Genomic DNA, 19,170 nt, shown 5'->3' with positions numbered 1-19,170 from the left:
TAAGGTGCAGGCTGCAAACACAAATACTAACTCATTTTTCTGAACTGAGGAGCTGGGTAGAGGGGTCCTTGTGGGTCAGAGGGTGTGGAGCGGAGGGAGCCATAAAGGGGACCCAGGACTCTGCTTGGGAACCCACACAGTGCATGCACGGGTCAGACTGCCAAGTCAAGGGGGAGACAGAGTTAGGACCTTCATGGTGGGTGTGGGAGGGGAGGGAGGAGATTTCTTTCTGAGTTGGAAGAAGGGAGGTGAGGATGGTTGATAATTCCCAGGACTTTCGGGGTGAAGAGAAATGGAGTTGGGTTGGCTGATATGTTACATCCTGCAGAGATCACTTGCCAAGACAGGGGACGGGGAGGAAGAAGCCCTTTGCAAATCAAAACCTGGTGAAGCTTAAGGCACTTGAATCCCATTGCTGTGCTAGCACCATTTCATCTCTGACTGAGGCAGCTCATCTTTATTACACCCTCAAACCACCACTGTTCCCGGGGGAGCTGAATGTCGGGGCGGACCCTGTCAGGAAAAGAACTAGGGCGAACCCTGGGTAGCATGTGCATCGCATATTCTCTTCATTTCTAGCGTTGAGAATGGCTTTGGGGAAAAAAATCATTCCATTATAATATGTGGACCACAGAAGAAAGAAGAAAAGTTAGCAATGTTCTGGGAATGGTGCCCAGCTCTTTTATGATTCTGAGTAGTAAAGTTACAACATGCCACATGCACACTTGTTTGGCAGAGTGTGTGCTGAAGCAATGTTCACTGGAGGCCTCTCACTCATCTATTTCATTGTTTGCCAGCATGATCATTGTTAATGAAGAGCGACTGAGCCTCATGGCAGGTTGGAGTTAGTTCTGATGTAATTGTCCATTATGTCTCTTGTAATCGCTTTCATGCAGTTCAGATTCCTCCCTTCTATTTCCTGAAACCCGACTCCCAGCCCTCTGATTCTTGGTGAACCAAAATGCCAAGTCACTTTTGATCAGGTTTCCTCTGTCTTTGTCTTCTGAGTACTGGACCGTGTGGCTCTCCCACTCGCAGAGAAAAGTCATTTAGAGATTTAACGTTGATTCAATTTCTATGAACCATGGTACAGTATCAACATTTTCCTTCAGGCAAAGGCACAAATGACACATTTTTTCCATGGGTGGTTTGTGCGTGTGCGTGAGTTCTAAGACTGTTTTTATTAAAACAAAGCCAGATCTACTTCCTGTGAGAATCGATGTTTTGTTGTTCAAGGATGGGGTGTTATGCTTCTATGTTAGTCCCTGGCTGGGGTTCGCATCCGAGGGTGGGTGCTGAGGAAGGATTTGCCGAGAGTGTCAGTTTAAAGTGGTCTCAGATGGAGCTGAGGACAGAGGAAGGAGAAGACTGCTTTAGAGGATGAAAAATGACATGGAAATGGACTATCAACCACCAACTGCCAAGTTGATTAGTTCAAAATTAATAATATGCTGAGCGATGATCTCCTCTTGACTTTGGTGGGGATTTAATATATGTTTCAATTACCCAGGTAATCTTGATTTTTTAAAGTGACTTCCATTGTCAAACTAAATAGGACACTATTCTCATTAATGAGTTTTTGTCTCTGTTAGGTTAGGTGGCTCAGGAGGCGGCGCAAGAAATAGAGTCCAGTGAATCAGAAAAGAAAGGAAAGGAAAAGGTTTATTCTGCGTCCCCGGGAGACCCACGTACCCCAAGGACAGGGCACGTGGATTCACGCCAACAGGGAGGGGGACGCTTTTTTTATACTGCGGTTGGGTGAGGGGCGGGGACATGAGCTGAGGAATTCTCTGCTGCAGGGAATGGGCGGAATATTCAGGACGAAGTTCTTATCTGTGTGGGGGTATGTGAATTCAGGGAGAAGAAGCTGGTATCTGTGTCTGGCACCTTGATCTGTGAGAAATTCCAGGGGAAGTCCATTATCTTGTCATGTCTGCATGTATCCGATCCTGGGCTCTCTCCGACCTAACAGTCTCATAAGTCAGAATCCCATGGATGGGTTTATGAGCTCTAGGAAAAAACTAAGCAGTAAACTCCAAGATATTGAAGACTAAAAAAGTATTTTTTTAATCACCTAGTCCAGCTTTATTTCATAACCAGAAATTGAAACATAAGAGAGGTTAAGCAGCTTGCTGAAGGTCACACAGCTGGTTACTGATGCAGCCAAAATTCAGACACATGTATATTTACTCCCTAAGTCCTTTCCATTGTACCATGAAGATTTATGCTTGTTTTGCTGCTTTTGCTGTCTCTTTCAATTGGGGAGTTGAAGGTAGTGGGGTGTGAGAGGAAGGGAAGAGGTTACAGAGAGAACGTCCCCAAAGGAATCCATTTCTCAGAAAGGGATGGCTTAACCATGGGTGATACTATTGTGTTATAAGATCTTCACTCGCTTAAGGAAAAGCCTGTGATAAAGGATAAACACTCACTCCTAACAGGACTCCAGGCGTTTAGAGACTCCCAAGACCTTCCGATATTTAGCAATGATGCCAGACCTGTGGCTTCCTTGAGTGTAAAGCAGAGACTGTTTTTGGTGTTTCCTGCCTGTGCAATCTCTCCCCAAAGAGCCAACACACAAAGCGCATGGTCTGATTAACAATGGGCATGTTGCAAATATGGTAAAGAATCTGTAGGTGCCTTTAGATTTCTGAGAATTTTCCCTTGAAAACAATTTCTAAAGGAATGCTTTATGAAAACTACTGGCGACTTCCAGGCAACTTGGAAAATGCGGGTTTTATTCATGTTTTCACTGACCACCCTCTCTCTTACATACCCATATGCATTTGCTCTTATCAACATGGGTCTACCCCACGAGGACAAAACCAGGTAAAAACTGTTTCTCAGATGTTAATTAGGAAATAGCATTCCCCAGGGCTGTGAAATCAGAATGAGCAATCAGACATTTTCCAAGTCAGGGCTAGGAAAGCCAGACACTAGAAGTGTAGTCATAGGGCCCAGCAGCATGGAATTGAACTAGTCTGTCCCAAATACAGCTACCAGCCAGGCTGCGGAGGTGAGGCAAATATCCTGATTCAGGCTGCAGGCCGTGTTTGGGGGGGTGCTCAGAGCACTGTGCCTCATCTCTACCAGACACAGGCCGCCTGGGCGGTGGCTCCGGAAAAGAAGGTAGCTCGGCAAGCCCAAGCAAGACCCAAGACTCGTTCATTCCTTAGGTTGCCCGCCTAGAACACCTCTTACCTCAGGTGGCAGTACCCTTCGTTCCATCCAGGATACCCCAGTGGCTGCTCTTAAACTTCTCTTTTAACCGACATACACATCCACCTGTGAAAAGAACAAAAGTTTTAGAATCAGGAGTCCCAAGGCCCACTCCCAGTGGGAAGCAAACGTCACTGGCTATCTATAGGGCCTCTTTATGTCTAAGGCTTCAAAATGATCTCTGCGGCCATTTCCCAGTTTAAAATTCTGCATTTCTTACCCTGTCAAGGCTGTACGCTGCAGTCATTATGACTTCTTCCACCCGGACCTGAACACCTCTATGCGGCACTGCGTGCTCTGTCTTGTTACTGAAGGTGTGGTCCCTGGACCTCAGTCAGGGGAAGGCTGTAAGAAACGCAACTCTCACACGGCCCCAGGCTCACTGAACCCGACTCTGCATTTTAGCAACATCGCCAGGTGATTGGTTTTAGAATCTTTGTTCTAATGGACTCGCAGAAAACCAGCTGTGAGACCCATCAATTCTGTGCAGGTAAACACAAACTAAAAACTCTGTTTGTTGTTTGTTATGTATTTACATACCACAAACAGGCAAACTGTGTGCGTATGTGTATATACTTTACATTTATGTATGTATACGTAAACGCATTCTCTCAGCAAGCAGCTAAATAAGTAATCCATTTCGAGGATCATCCAAAAACTGGCCTGGAGCACACCTGATTTGCAGCGCTGTTCCAGGAACTGCTCACGTAGTAACGAGCAAAACACCCACGCTTTCTGCCCTCCTGGAATTTACAGTCCAATAAGAAGTTCTCACAATAACTAGAAAATAGAGAGCATATCTCTTACACCTCTGTGTCTTCCAGCGTGTCTAGAAGAACGAGAACAATATGGTAAATGTTCAATAAACTTTACTAAAATTCAAACTATAATAGCAGAATGCCAGGAAATTACCTGAATAATATTTTGCAATTGTTCAAGCTGTTTGGACAAAACCCCATCAGGAAGCTGAGAAGAACATGGTTTACCTTTTAATTTATTCTGTTTCTTCTCGCATTATCGAACTTGGAACAGTTTGTCAGGCTTTGTTTGTAACATATAACTTTCCAAATGCAATATAACCATATTTCTCATTACACACAAGTAATATTTGGTTAAATATTGCCTAAGCTGTATCTACATGACAGAGGAAAAAAGATTTCAGCAGAAAATAAAGCAATATGTTTGGTTGGAACTTGTTCTACTTTTGTTTTTTTCCATATTGGTTTCTACCTTTGTTTCAAAATTATTGTGTCTGCGGGGAGATTTCCAGATTACTGCTTTTGGGTTGAGTGACAGTGAGCCAGGACTCCACCCTGTCGTATCTTTAATACTTTCTTTGCAAATGAAACAATTAGAAAGATGGAAAGATATTCCAGCTCCATCAGAATGATTTGAAAACACCAGCCTAGGGGGGGAAATTGCTGGAAAATAAAGTCATAGGGAAAATCACAGAGCTGGAAAAAGTCTTGGATAAGTCTCCTCCTATGGGAAGGAGGGTGGGGTGCCTGTTGGCAGCCCCGCCCACCCACTGTGCCCATGAAGGAAAGGAGACTCAGCAGGGAGAAATGACTTGCCTGACGTCAATCATATTTTAGGGAAACAAGTGGAAATGCTTTTAGAGGAAAGTCTTGGGTTTTGTATAAAGTGTCTGTAGTGAGCCCAGACTGAAGGGTCCCAGGTTCCATTCCAGTCAAGGGTGCATACCTAGATTGCAGGCTCAATCCCCAGCCCCCGTGGTGGGGTATTTGGGAGGCAACCAATCGATGTGAACTCATCGATGTTTCTCTCTCTCAGCCTCTCCCCCTCCCATCCACTCTCTCTAAACATTAATTTAAAAAAATATCCTAGGGTGAGGATTAACAACAAAAAAAGTTTCTGTAGTGAAAGCACTATGTGGATTACCATCTTCACAACCCAGGTATATACAATGACCTGTGTTATTTGCTTGCAATATTCCAAACTCCTTTCTTCTTCCATTCCTCATTTTTAAAAAATATATTTTATTGATTTTTTACAGAGAGGAAGGGAGAAAGATAGAGAGTTAGAAACATCGATGAGAGAGAAACATCAATCAGCTGCCTCCTGCACGCCGCCCACTGGGGATGTGCCCTCAACCAAGGTACATTTCCTTGACCCGAATTGAACCTGGGACCCTTCAGTCTGCAGGCTGACACTCTATCCATTGAGCCAAACCAGTTAGGGCTCATTCCTCATTTTAACATTACTCTGTTGCCTTTTTTCCAACTTCCCCTTGTTGATTGTTTAGGGTATACACATTCTGTCAGTTATGGAGGGATATGTGAAGTTTCCAACTATGACTGTGGATGTGTCTAGTTTTCCTTCCAATTTTGCCTGTTGTTGCTTCATGTATTTTGAAATCTGCTGTAAGGTGCACACACATTTAAGATTGTTAATGTCTTCTTCATGAATTGGTCCTTCAGTCATGAAGATGTAATGATGTATGTAATGTCCTCTTTTAGCCCTAACAATTTTCTTTTCTCTGAAGTCTACTTGCTTGATTATTAATGTAGCTACTCTACTTTCTTTTGATTAGGGCTTTCATGATTTATCTTTTTCCATCCTCTTACTTTTAACCTACCTTTTTTGTTATATTAAAAGTGAGTTTTTATAGACAGCATATAGCTGGGTCATTGGGTGTTTTTTTTTAATCTAAAAATCTCAGTCTCTTAATTGGTGCACTATTTACAGTTGATAGCCTTTGCTGTGTTTGAATGTAGGTGCAGATTTCATTATTTGCTTCTGTTTTATCCCTCTGCTTCCCTATCCCTGTCTTTTAAAAATGTTTTTTAGAGCCCTGGCCGGTTTGGCTCAGTGGATAGAGCGTCGGCCTGGGGACTGAAGGGTCCCGGGTTCGATTCCGGTCAGGGGAATGTACCTTGGTTGCGGGCACATACCCAGTAGGGGATGTGCAGGAGGCAGCTGGTCGATGTTTCTTTCTCATCGATGTTTCTAACTCTCTATCCCTCTCCCCTTCCTCTCTGTAAAAATCAATAAAATATATTTAAAAATAAATTAATAAATAAAAGCTCTCTGCCTCTCTAAGCCACTTTTTAAAAAAAATGTTTTTTAGTATTCCATTTTAATTTTTCTATTGTGTATTTATACCTCATTATATAGCTTTTTCTTAGTGGTTTCTCTAGGAATTACAATAAACACAGTTAACATTTTACAGTCTACTTGGGGCCAATATTTTACCACTTCAAGTGGAATATAGAAACCTTACTTTACCACATATAGATTCCTTTGCCTTCTCCCATTAATGTTATAGTTGCCTTATGTGATATATCTGTATATTTTGAAAACCCAATCAGACACTTATAACTTTTACTTTCAATTATCCTACATATTTTAAAGAAGTATGGAAGAGTAGTCTACTATATTTACCTGTATATCTAGCATTTCTGTGGCTCCTCCTTCATTCTTAGTATTATGAAATTCTATCTGATATCATTTCTCTTCTGTCTGAACCTCCTGTCAGAAGTTTGCTTTTGGATAGGTCTGCTGGTTCTCTTAGTTCTCCTTCTTCAGGGAATACCTTTGGTGTTCCTTCATTCCTCAAGATTATTTTTGTTAAGTATAAAATTCTGGATCGATAGTCCTTTTCTTTTGGCACTTAAATATCATGCCACTTCCTCTGGCCTCCATGCTTTTTTATGAGAAATTCACAGCCATTTAAAAAATATCATGCCACTTCCCCTGCCTTCATGGTTTCTTATGAGAGGACCCATGGTCGATTGAAACATTGTCCCCTATAACAATATGTCATTTTTGCTTTGGCTGCTTTTAATATTTTGTCTTTAGTTTTCAGCAGTCTTGGCCCAGTTTCTCTGTGAGTTTCTCCCCGCAAATGTTTTTAGTTCCTTGAGTTTCTTGAATCTGTAGGTTTATGCTTTTCATACAATTGTCTCTCAAATATTTTTTCTGTATTCCATTTTCTCCTCTTCTTCTGAGACTCCAGTAAGATAAATATTAGATATTTTGAAATTGTCAATAAGTCCCTGACTCTATGATTTTTCCAATATTTTTTTCATTTAGTTGTTCAGATTAGATCATTTCTATTTACATATCTTCAAATTACTGTCTCTTTCTCATTTTCATTCTGTTACTAAGCTCATCTAATGAGTTTGTATTTTGGTAATTCTATTTCTAGGTCTAAAAATTATATTTGGTTCTTCTTTACAGTTTCTGTTTCTTTGATGAGAAATCCATCCATCATTCTATCATTCCAGCCACTTCAAGAGGATTTACTCTTACATTTTGAACCATATTTGTAATAGCTGCTTTAAAGTCTTTGTCAAATAATTCTAGCATCTGTATCAACTCACTATTAACATTTGCTGATTGCTTTTTTTCCTATGCAAGTTAAGATCTTACTGGTTCTTCAAAATATACTGAGTAATTTTTGGTTTTATCTTGGACACTTTGAATTGTGTTATGAGACTCTGGGTCTTATTTAAATCTATTTTGAAGTATGTGTTTCACCTTCCAAATGACTTGGCTAGATTCAGTCCAAGTTCTAAACAGCCTTCTGTATTTCCATGTCTATTCCATGTTCAAAGCTTTGTTTTGCTGTTTAGATCAGTCCCACAATTTGCACCATCCAGTGGTCATTCTGGGACTTGGCTATATAGATCCCAGTGTTCAGCTCTCAAAGTCTATTGGATGCTGGTTGGGATCAGATCTATACTTGTACAGTTCATGGGACTAAAAGTCCATAATCACTTTCTTAGCCTCCTTTCTTTATGCTATCTCTATGATAGGAGCCAGAAAACTGGGCCTTTATTTGTTCACTCTGACACATGCTTCCTACAATGTGCCCAAGTCCAGGGCCTAGAAGTATAGGAGGACACAGAGAGAAAAATTAATAGCAGGGTTCCCTCACCCTCTTAATACCCCAGTTCTTCTCATCTGAAAGAAAGAGCCCTTCTCTCAGAGTTTTAGTTGCCTATTGGCCACTGGGGCCCTGGAAACAATAGAACAGAAAAAAATGATAAAAGCAGGGATTTCCCCCACTCTCTTTGTATATTAGAAACCCCTTTTATTCCTCCCTGTTCTAGAACTATGGAGCTTCTCTGAAGATCTTCTGCCTGTGCCAATGGTCACCTCTGGGTTTTAAAAGTGCCTTGAGTCTATTTAAAAATACAAAATAAGATAGATACCTAGATCTCCACCCCAAAGATTCTGATTTAATTTATATGGGGTGGGATGTGGACTGAAGGTTGTTTTTGTTTGTTTTTATGATAGTCTTTGTGACTTGAATATACATCAAAGTTGAGAACCTCTGTCATAAATAAATATTCCTAAGGGCAGATTTTATTTTAAAAGTCATAGCTATATTTTACTACTACCTCTGCCAGACACCCTGCTGGATATTTTAAGGGTTATTTAACTTTATAGAATACTATTAAGAGTTCATATTCTGAAATGGGTTGTGCCTGGTCTTGAATTTCTACTGGGACACACATTACTTGTGTGATTTTCAACATTTGATTAACCTCTAAACCTCAGTTTTGCACCTGGGAAATGGGGATAATAATAAAACCTGCTTTGTTGGAAGGATTAAATGGGATAATGAATGTAAAGCACAGAGCATAGTGCCTGGAACATAACAAATATTCAATACATATTCGCTATTAGTACCACTCACATTTTATAGGCGAGAAATTTCAAAATCAAACAGATTAAGAGACTCATCCAAAGTTTCTTTCTAATGTTTTCAAAGTTACATCAACCAGATGCGAAAATATGTGTTGGGGCTCTCTGTAATGATTGAGATGGTTCAGATATAGGTTTGCTTTTTTGAAAAAGAAGTTTGTCCAATTCACCTAAAATGTTCATAGTGACAATTAAGAAGAAGTAGCTTTTTCCAGGAAGCCCAAGCTATAATAACATGTGGGCAGTATCACAAGTGGAGAGCAATGTTTTTCTAAAATCTTCAGTGACTTCTTCCTTCCACATATGCGAATGCCTATGCTTGCATGGTATAGAGAACAAGGAAATCCCAGAACTTTAATTCCTTCTTTTGCCACTTCGAGCCCAGGCACAATGATTTATTTATTTATTTTACTAAAAATATACTTTGTATTTTTAAATATATATTTTATTGTTGATACTATTACAGATATCTTCCTTTTACTCCCCTTCCCTCCCCCCTCCTCCCAGCACCTACCCATTGGCTCCAGGTCTTCACTACTCTATTGCACAATGATTTTTGTAAGTTCTTAGGATGCATACAAATTTAGAGTTGTGTTCAGAAGCATCAGATAAATGATTGCTAGACATATACTCCATGTGTATGCATAATATACAGTGCCATACAATATTCGTAATTTATGTGTAGAATTTTATTATCTAGTGAATTTTAAATTAACACAGAGCATCTCCCAGGTTTTCTAAATTAAAGATGTCAAGTGATATTTTAACTTATTTGCTTCTCAAAATGTATATTGAATTTTAATTTTTCTTTCTAGTTCTTCCTTTTTTAAAACAGAAAAAAAGCATTTTTCTTCTAGGCAGACGAGGCCCTGGCACTCTCCTAGGAGACATCCTATTGTTATAACATGATTCCCTGCTTGAGAATTGGGAGTGGTGGCTCACTCTTACATTTTATCTGCCAGTTTATTAATATAGAAACAGCTCTTTGGAGATCATTATTCCATCACATAACATTGTTCACTTCAGCAGCACAGCACATAGAATAAATTTAATGTACCTTTTAAAACCACAGTGTTGAAATATTCACAAGCTGTAAATGTTTCCTTGGTCCGTATGTGCAGGTAGAGAGAGGCTGAGTGGTGGCAATAAACTTGGAGGCCGGTGAAGAGCTGCGCAGTGTAGACGGGAAATGACTCTGTTGATTCTCTGATAATAAAGGTCAATATTTTCCCAAACCCAAATTTGACATTCAGAACAAATCTAACTTCATGGAACAATGCCAAGTTCTTTACTTCATGATTTCTATTTCTCAACCTTCTAATAGCATCATTTGCTTCCTTGTCAGCTCTCCCCGGTAACTCAATCCTGAGGATTCAGCTCTGACAGGCAAGGGTCTCACATTACCAACTGCATTTTTCTAAAGTCATAGGACATGGGAACAAGGAGTTGTTGGCAGTATCACCTAGTAAATCTCCCTTTTTTTGTGCAGAAACTAGCATTTGCACAGATGACAATACCTAGAATGGGGGATCATAGAAATGATCCATGACACGGCTACAGTGAGCCAAACGTTTTCTTGGAAAAGGTTGAGTGTCTGTCTATGAAGCAAGATGGGGAATCCTTGGCTGTTAAGGGTGCTTATTATGTGAACACAAAGGGCAGATGGCTTTAAGACACAGGCTTATATGAGTACTAGATTGTTTTAGAAAAAAACACAAATGTGTCAAGTTGGGCTTTTGATTTTCATTTTCTACCAGTTTAACATGGTGCTCTAGGAGTAATTGTGTGTGAAGAAAAGACAGTTGTTCATAACTGATCACAACCATATTCCTGGGGATGCCCCACTCTGTGGCATGTTCCTGCCATTTCTTTCTATTATTATTACTAAATGTTTTTATTGATTTCAGAGAGAGAAAGGGAGAGGGGGAGAGAGAGAGAAACATCAATGATGAGAGAGAATCATTGATCAGCTGCCTCCTTCATGCCCCCTACTGGGGATCAAGCCTACAATCCGGACAAGTGCCCTGACTGGGAATTGAACCATGATTTCCTGGTTCAGAGGTCGATGCTCAACCACTGAGCCACACCAGCTGGGCTGTTCCTGCCATTTCTTCTCTTTTCAGCAGACAATATGGAGGAGGTGAAAAAAAATGGAATTTGACTAGACCACATCTTGGGCTTGGTATTTACCAGTTATCAATGGACTATATCTCTTTTCTGAGCCTCAGTTTCCTCATCTATAAAAGAGAAGCAAACACAGTAATAACCCACTAAGTTACTATGATGATGATGAGAGATTGCAGATAAAAATAACTTTGACAACCATGAAGCTTTAAAGAAATGCTGATAATAGCAATGGTAATAATACACATATATAATGGTAAACATTTATTGAACGCATGTAATGCACCAGGGACTGCACTGAACACTTTCTGTGAATCTTCTCACTTAATCCTCACAGCAGCCAAAGAAACAGTACTTGGCACAATAAAGGACTTAATAAATATTGTTTAAAATTTTTTTAAAAATCCTCACTTGAAGATATGATTTTTATTGATTAGAGAGAGAGAGAGAGAGAGGGAAGGGGACATAGAGAGAAAAACATCGATCAGTTGTCTCCCGTACTTGCCCTGATGGGGGATTGAACCCACAACTTGGGTGTGTGCCCTGACTGGGAATCCAACCCTCTCCTGTGGTGTACTGGACAATGCTCCAGCCAACCGAGCCACCCAGCCAGGGCAATAAGTATTGTTTAAAGGATTTTCAGAGTAGAAAACAGGTTAACTGGGTTTAACGATTCATTCTTATTTCCTTTAAAAATCAGTGTCCAAACTCATGCATAAATTTTGCAAATAAAGACTTCAGGCTCCCTGAGGGAAGAACACATTCTGCTAACCAGAATACCTGGTATGAATGTAGAACAGTAGTTCTCAGCAAGAGGCAATGGTGCTCCTGAAGGGACATTTGGCAATGTCCAGACATTTTTACTTGTCACAAATGGGAGGAGCCATGGCAGCTAGTGCGTACAGGCCAGGGAGCTGTTAAACATCCTGCAGGACATTGCCCTGCAACAAAGAATTATCTGGCCCAAAATGTCAATAGTGCTGAGGCTGAGTAATCCTGATTTAGGTAAATGAATAAAATAAATGAAGAAATGAATGCACGTGCTGAACTATCTCCGTGGACATAATGCTTCATGCAAACTCTATCTAGCTATCAGGAATTGAAAGCTTTTCATCTTTTTCTGATTCTGTCCTTTAACATCATTCCTTCATATTTCTCATTTTTCCTTTTGTGGTTGAAGAGCCTTTTTCCAGCAGAGGTGACTGTGCTCCAATGATACAACAACTAAACTGAAAACCAGAGAGAAATCTAGGCAATCTTTTCTCCAGAGAAGAACGTCTCTGCCTGCTACCTCCACAAAAGGAATTTTGCTAAAACAACCTCTTTGAACTGATCAGTCAGCCAAAATGAGAAGAGGAGCCAACCTCAACAAGTTGAAAACATGATTTGTTCCTGATACTTTTTAACTTTCCATCTTTAGTTTTCCTTTTACTCCCATTCTGTCCTGCTTTTAACTTATTTTATTTTACCAAACTATTCATATATTTGTGAGTGATCCTTAATAATTTCTGCAGAAAGCAGGGAATAAACAAATAAATTAAATAGCAAGGAGAGGTAGTCTGATGCAGCATTTCTTAGACATTTTCATTTTCCTCACCAATGTTTTTTAGGCAGGGTTATGCCATTGTTTTTTTCCATTAAGAATCACTAACCTAGTGTATAAAACTACAAATATGTAAGAAACAATCAACTTATTTGTGTAGAAGGGAGTTGTAGGAAGGGATGGGGAGGAAGACCAGGGTGGAATATAATAAAAGATATTTGATTTACTTTATTTTTAATTTTTATTGAATTTATCTATAATAATAAAACTGTAATATGCTAATTAGACCTGACATCCTTCCAGACGACCTTCCGGACAACCTTCCAGACAAAGTCAAGGCTGCGAGGGAAGCCCGGGTCCCAGGTGCTACAGGGAAGCCAGTGCAGCCAGTGGAAGGAAGGCCCACTCTTGCACAAATTTCATGCATTGGGCCTCTAGTTGGTTAATAAAATGATATAGGTTTCAAGTGTACAATTCTATAATACGTCATCCATACATTGTATTGTGTGTTCACCACCCAAACTCAATTCTCCTCTCATCACCATTTATCCCCCCTTTATGCTCTTCTACCTCCCCCATCCCCCTTTCCCTCTGGTAATCACCATACTGTTTTCTATGAGGTTTGGGGTGGGGTTTTTTTCTTAATCTCTTCACATTTTTCATCCAACCCCCTAAACCCCCTCCTATCTGACAGTCTGTTCTTTGTATCTATGAGTCTGTTTCTATTTTGTTAGTTTATTTTGTTCATTTGTGAAATGAACACATAAGTGAAATCATATGGTATTTGTCTTTCTCTGACTGGTGTATTTCACTTAGCATAATTCTCTCCAGGTCCATCCATGGGCTCACAAAAGGTAAGATTTCCTTTTTATGGACAACTAGTATTCCATTGTGTAAATGTACCACAGTTTTTTTATTCACTCATCTACTGATGGGCACTTGGGCTGCTTCCATAGTTTGGCAATTGTAAATAATGCTGCAATGAAGATACGGTGCATATATTCTTTCAAATCAGTGATTTGGGTTTACTTTAAATTTTTGAGGAAAATAATACAACTTTAATTAATAAATACAAAAATATTAACAGACTTCAAGTAGATGCTATCCAAGGAAATAAGATTTGCCCAAGAAAAGGAGACTGAAAGAGGAAGAAGAAGGGAAATACAAAGAGAGAGTGTTTGTGTATGAAAAGAAGAGAAGGCCAGAGGACAGATGAAGACCAAACTCACCATCCAGTAGCATACTTTCTTCCTACAGGCTTTATTCCTTAACTAGGGGCCCAGTGCATGAATTCATGCACATTGAAAGGAACTGTGGGCCACGAGGCTGCAGTGGACACAGGAGCGGGTTTCAGCACATCTTCTGTGCCCCCGCCTGGCCCCTCCCACTGCAGCCCCCAATCCCCTCTCTGCCTGCACCTCTGCTCCTGCCGCCACCACTCCCATGCGCTGATGGTGCACCCGCTGACAGTGCAGGAGTATTGGGGTCGGTGCCAGCAACAGGTGTGAAGGAGGCCAGTGCCATTAGTGGGTGTGATTGGCGGCTGCTGCCCCAATTGCCCCTCAGGAGCAGGGGGAGGTGGAGAAGCCCTCAGGGCTGATCGGGGCCAGCAGCCGCTGCTCGTACCTGCTGATAGCGCCGAGCTATTGGAACTGGCGCTGGGCTCTGGCAGCAGGTGCGAGTGGTGGCTCTGGTGCCTGCTGCGGGTGCAAGTGAGGCCAGTGTTGGCAGTGGGTACAAGGGGTGGCTCTGGAGCCAGCAGTGGGTGCAAGTGGTGGCTGCTGGCCCCGATTGCCCCCTCAGAAGCAGGGGGAGGTGGATAAGCCCTGAGGGGTGATTGGGGCCAGTGCCAAGCGCCAGCAGTGGGTGCTAGTGCCAGGTGGGACTGTGGCATGCGGGAACAAAGAACTTTCAGTAACCACCAGAGGCTCACCCCAATGACAGGGACCAGTGCCCTGCCTTGGTCTGGCGCCCTGATCACCAGCCCCACCATTTCGCTGTGGCCGACGCCCGCCATGTTCTGTGTTCTGCCGCCTGCTGCCAACGCCCACCATGTTTTGCTCATGCCCCCTGGTGGTCAGCACACCTCATAACAACCAGTTGTTCGGTTGTGTGGTTGTTCCGCTGTTTGGTCTGTTTGCATAGTAGGGTTTTATAGAGAGAGATTATTTGCTAAGCAGCCCCCCTTTGTCCCACTCTCCTCCAAAGCCACCAACAATCCTATTTCCCTTAGTGGAATAAACTAGGATGACACAGGCCCTGTCCTCCTACTACTTACACTCTTCAAAATAAACACACACAGAGAAGCCAACTAAGGAGAAGTCAGAAAAATGTGTTCAGGTACCAAGCTAAATATCCTTTTCTCTTATTTTTTGCAATATTGTTATTGCTTTTCTGTAATTTTCAGTTCTGAGGAGAAAAATGGTTGTTAATTTTATACATACCTCCCTTCACTCACATACATGCACAAACACACACTCCAATAATTAGCTTGTTAGCCACACTGACCGACATTAGAAATAATAGTGTGTGTGTGTGTGTGTGTGTGTGTGTGTGTGTGTGTGTGTGTGTGTTTTCTTTTAGTCATGAATGAAGGCCTTGGGGAGTTAGTTATCTTGTGTAAAAATTCCTGGCAGACTAATTGCTCTGCTGTTTGACTGTTGAACATTACATATTTGATCTCCCATAATTTCAACATGAAAGGCCTTTTCTAATTTGTTGTGTTTACATCACCAAAGAAAAATGTGTTTGACTAACCAAACACATGTTTAGCTCTTTCAAGATTCTGATAATAAACAAGTCTAAGATAAAACTTAGTTGCCAGAATACTAAATATACATTTGGCAAAACAATATTTTGAAGGAATGTTACAGAATTCAGGCAATTCTTTGAGGGAAATGAATAATGTATGTATCTTACAATCATAGTATAGGAAATTTTGAAGTCCTTTGAAATAATTATTAATTTTCCTATGAAGGTAAGGATGGTTATTTATTCCCTCATTCTAATTTTCCCTGGTAACCTAAGGATGAATAAACAATATCACAAGAAATCGTGTAGAAATTTTATAACCACAATGATTATCTAGTTTGCAGCTGCAGTTACTACTTGCGCCCCTGTTGCTAAAAGTGTCACTGTGTCTTAGAATGGAAGATGGTCCAAGACTTTGTTGGAAGTCCTCAACCCTGGTTCTAGATTCTTTCTCACTGCTGATTCAGTTTCCCATTAGACATTCATTATAAATTAATGCTTCAGAGAGGGCCCTTCTTTCCAAAGGTATTGCCTATTTCTGATTGCTAACATGTTAAAATGTCATTACTGGTCATTTATTCACACATTCTATAGTAACTGACTGCTCCTGGGCACATGAGAAGACAAATCACAAATTCTTTCTTCAAAGAGTTTGCAGAATCATTGTCTGAACTATGGCAATAAGTTATTTTAAAAGTCCAGCCCTAGCCGGTTTGGCTCAGTGGATAGAGTGTCGGCCTGCAGACTGTATGGTCCTGGGTTCAATTCAGGTCAAGGGCAAGTACCTTGGTTGCAGGCTTCTCACTAGTCTGAGCCTTGGTAGGGGCTTGTGCAGGAGGCTACCAGTTGATGTGTTTCTCTCACATCGATATTTCTCTGTCTTTCCCTCTCTCTAAAAATCAATGTAAAAATATCCTCGAGCGAAGATTAAAAAAAAAAAAAAAACTCCAACAGCAGGCTACATACTGTATGATTCCAACTACATGACATTCTAGAAAAGACAAAACTATGGAGACAGTGAAAAAAAAAATCAGTGGCTCTTAGAGGTCAGAAGGCAGGGATGGAAGAATAGGTAGAGCATGGAGGCTATTTAGTGAAACTCTGCATATACTATAGTGGTGGATACATATCATTATACCTTTTTCCAAACCTATAGAATCTAGAAGGCCAAGAGTTGCCAAGAGTGAACCCTAAAGTGAATTATGGATTTTAAGTGATTTTTATGTGTCAGTATAGGTTCATCAATTGTAACAAATGTACCACTCTGGTGGGGGGATATTGATGATGGAGGAAGCTATGCATGTATAGAAGCAGGGAATATATGGGAAACCTCTACATCTTCCTCTCAATTTTGCTGTGAAAATAAAACTCTAAAAAAAATAAAGTCCATTTTTTTAAAATCACCCCTAGTAAAATTTACTATTCTTAGACAAGGCAAAAACTTTCATTGATCAGCTGTTCTGAATTCTAAGTGTCCGTCAATGTATTCAATGCTTTCCCACTGCTAAGAGCACAGAGCTGGATATTTGAAGGGGCTTTGATGAAAGAAAATTTTGGTGGAGGAACTTTTAGAAAGATATCTCAGAAGAATGGAGCATGACCAGAGAAGAAGGCCTAAGTAGATCATTGTAGGAAAATGGTGAGCAGACATTTGTTTGAAGAGGCTGAGATAGGAGGTTGGTGGGGCAATATGTGGATTAGGGTTCCATAGAAGGCAGGTGGCTCAAAAGACACTGTGATTCAAAATGGATCAAAGACCAAAATATAAGAGCTAAAACTATAAATCCCTTGGAAGGAAACACAGGGGTAAAATTTTATGACTTTGGATTTGGCAATGGTTTCTTAGATATGACACAAAAAGCACAAGAAACAACAATAAGAATAGATAAATTGGACTTTGTTAAAATGAAAAACTTATGTGCATAAAAATATAACATTGACAGAGTGAAAAGATAACCTACAAGATGGGAGAAAATTCCAACGAATCATATATCTGACAAGGGTTAATATCCAGGACATATAAAGGACTCTTACAATGCCACAACAAACAAACCACTCAAAAATGAATAAAGGACTTGAATAGACACATCCCCTAAAAGTAGTACACTAAGGCCAAGAAACACATGGAAATATGTTCAATGTCGTTAGTCATTAAGAAAATGCGAATGAAAGCCACAAGATATACCACTTCATACCCATTAAGATGGCTATGACCAAAAAAAAAAAAAAAAAGGAAAATAACAATTGTTAACAAAAATATGGAGAATTTAGAACCCTTAATTACTGGTGGGGATGTAAAATGGTACAGATGCTGTGGAAAAAATTCTGTGTCTCATCAATAAGTTAAACATAGAACAGTTGTTCAAACAAAACCTGAAGTGAATGTCCATAGCAGTACTATCCACAATAGCCAAACAGTGGGAACAACCCAAATGTCCACCAGCTGATGAATCAGTAAACACCATGTGGTAGATCCATGCAATGGACTCCCTTTAGCCATGAAAGGAGTGAAGTGCTGATCATGCCAGAACATGGATGAACCTTGAAGACCTTATGCTGAGTGAGAAAGCCAGACACAAAGGGCCACACATATATAATTCCATTTACTTGAAATATACAGAATAGGCAAGTGCAAAGAGACAAAAGCAGATTAGTGGTTGCCAAGGGCTAGAGCAGGGGTGGGCAAACTTTTTGACTCGAGGGCCACAATGGGTTCTTAAACTGGACCGGAGGGCCAGAACAAAAGCATGGATGGAGTGTTTGTGTGAACTAATATAAATTCAAAGTAAACATCATTACATAAAAGGGTAAGGTCTTTTTTTTTTTTAGTTTTATTCATTTCAAACGGGCTTGATCTGGCCCGCGGGCCATAGTTTGCCCACGGCTGGGCTAGAGGATAGGTGGAAATGGGGAGCAACTGATTAATGAGTATGGGTGTGGGTTTGGTGACAAAAATGTTCTGAAACTTGACTGTAGTCACGGCTGCACAGCATTATGAATGTACTAAATACCACTGAATTTTATACCTTAAAACGGTTAAAATTGTGAATTTTATGTTGTCTATTTTACCACAATTTTAAAAAGTTAGCTTGTCAAACAGAGTAGAATCAAGCAATGTCTCCACGAACAAAATAAATCAATAAATTGAGACAGCTGTTGGGAGCGCTTGTTATCATGATCGCGTCACTACATCACTTTGTACATGGACAGTCTAGAATACAGCATAATACTTGTACATATAGTCTTAACCAGAGTGTAATACCTGTATGATCCTACATATACAAATTATTTAAGTTGTGCTTTATCCTATCTAATAATAGACAAACATGGTAATTAAGCATACCTCCGACATGTTTCCTATAGGCTAATCAGGGTGATATGCAAATTAACTGCCAAGCAAGATGGCGGCTGGCAGCCAGGCAGCGGAAGCCAACAGGAGGCTTGCTTGCTCCAGTGAAGGAGGAAGCCAAGGTTCCCCGCCTGCTGCTGCTGGGCTCTGAGCTTGCACTCTAAGCAACTATGTTGCAATTATAGAAGCTAAACAAACCCCATGCTTTCAGCCAGCCGGCCGAGCTGGAGTTGCAACAGTGTTTCAATTATAGAACCCAAACAACTCCAGATACCTGCTTTCAGCAGCCAAAGCCTCAGAGCTGGAGCCAAGCCTCAGAGCTAAAGCCGGCTCTCAGCTCCAGTGACAGCCATAGAAGGTAAATAAATCCCAGAATTAAAAAAAAAAAAAAAGAAAGAAAAAAGGAGAGGTTGGGAGCTTCAGTCACCCGCCAGCCTGAAAACGGCCCTCAGCCCCTCACCCAGACTGGCCAGGCACCCCAGTGGGGACCCCCACCCTGAAGGGGGTGTGA

At 40.7% G+C, this 19,170-nt stretch overlaps 1 long non-coding RNA gene across 1 annotated transcript; it reads right to left on the bottom strand.

Moving 5' to 3' along the window:
- Window positions 1–649: 649 nt before the first annotated feature.
- Window positions 650–3,493, bottom strand: LOC118677561. Its single transcript, XR_004974419.1, has 3 exons — window positions 3,437–3,493; window positions 3,199–3,282; window positions 650–1,345 (listed from the first exon to the last, which is right to left on the bottom strand). It is a non-coding gene; the product is annotated as an uncharacterized LOC118677561 (long non-coding RNA).
- Between the last annotated feature and the right edge of the window lie 15,677 nt (window positions 3,494–19,170).

This window comes from Myotis myotis, unplaced genomic scaffold (assembly GCF_014108235.1).
Source record: "Myotis myotis isolate mMyoMyo1 unplaced genomic scaffold, mMyoMyo1.p scaffold_m19_p_2, whole genome shotgun sequence".
Classification (NCBI taxonomy): domain Eukaryota; kingdom Metazoa; phylum Chordata; class Mammalia; order Chiroptera; family Vespertilionidae; genus Myotis; species Myotis myotis.
This window is presented reverse-complemented; position numbering and strand designations above follow the sequence as displayed.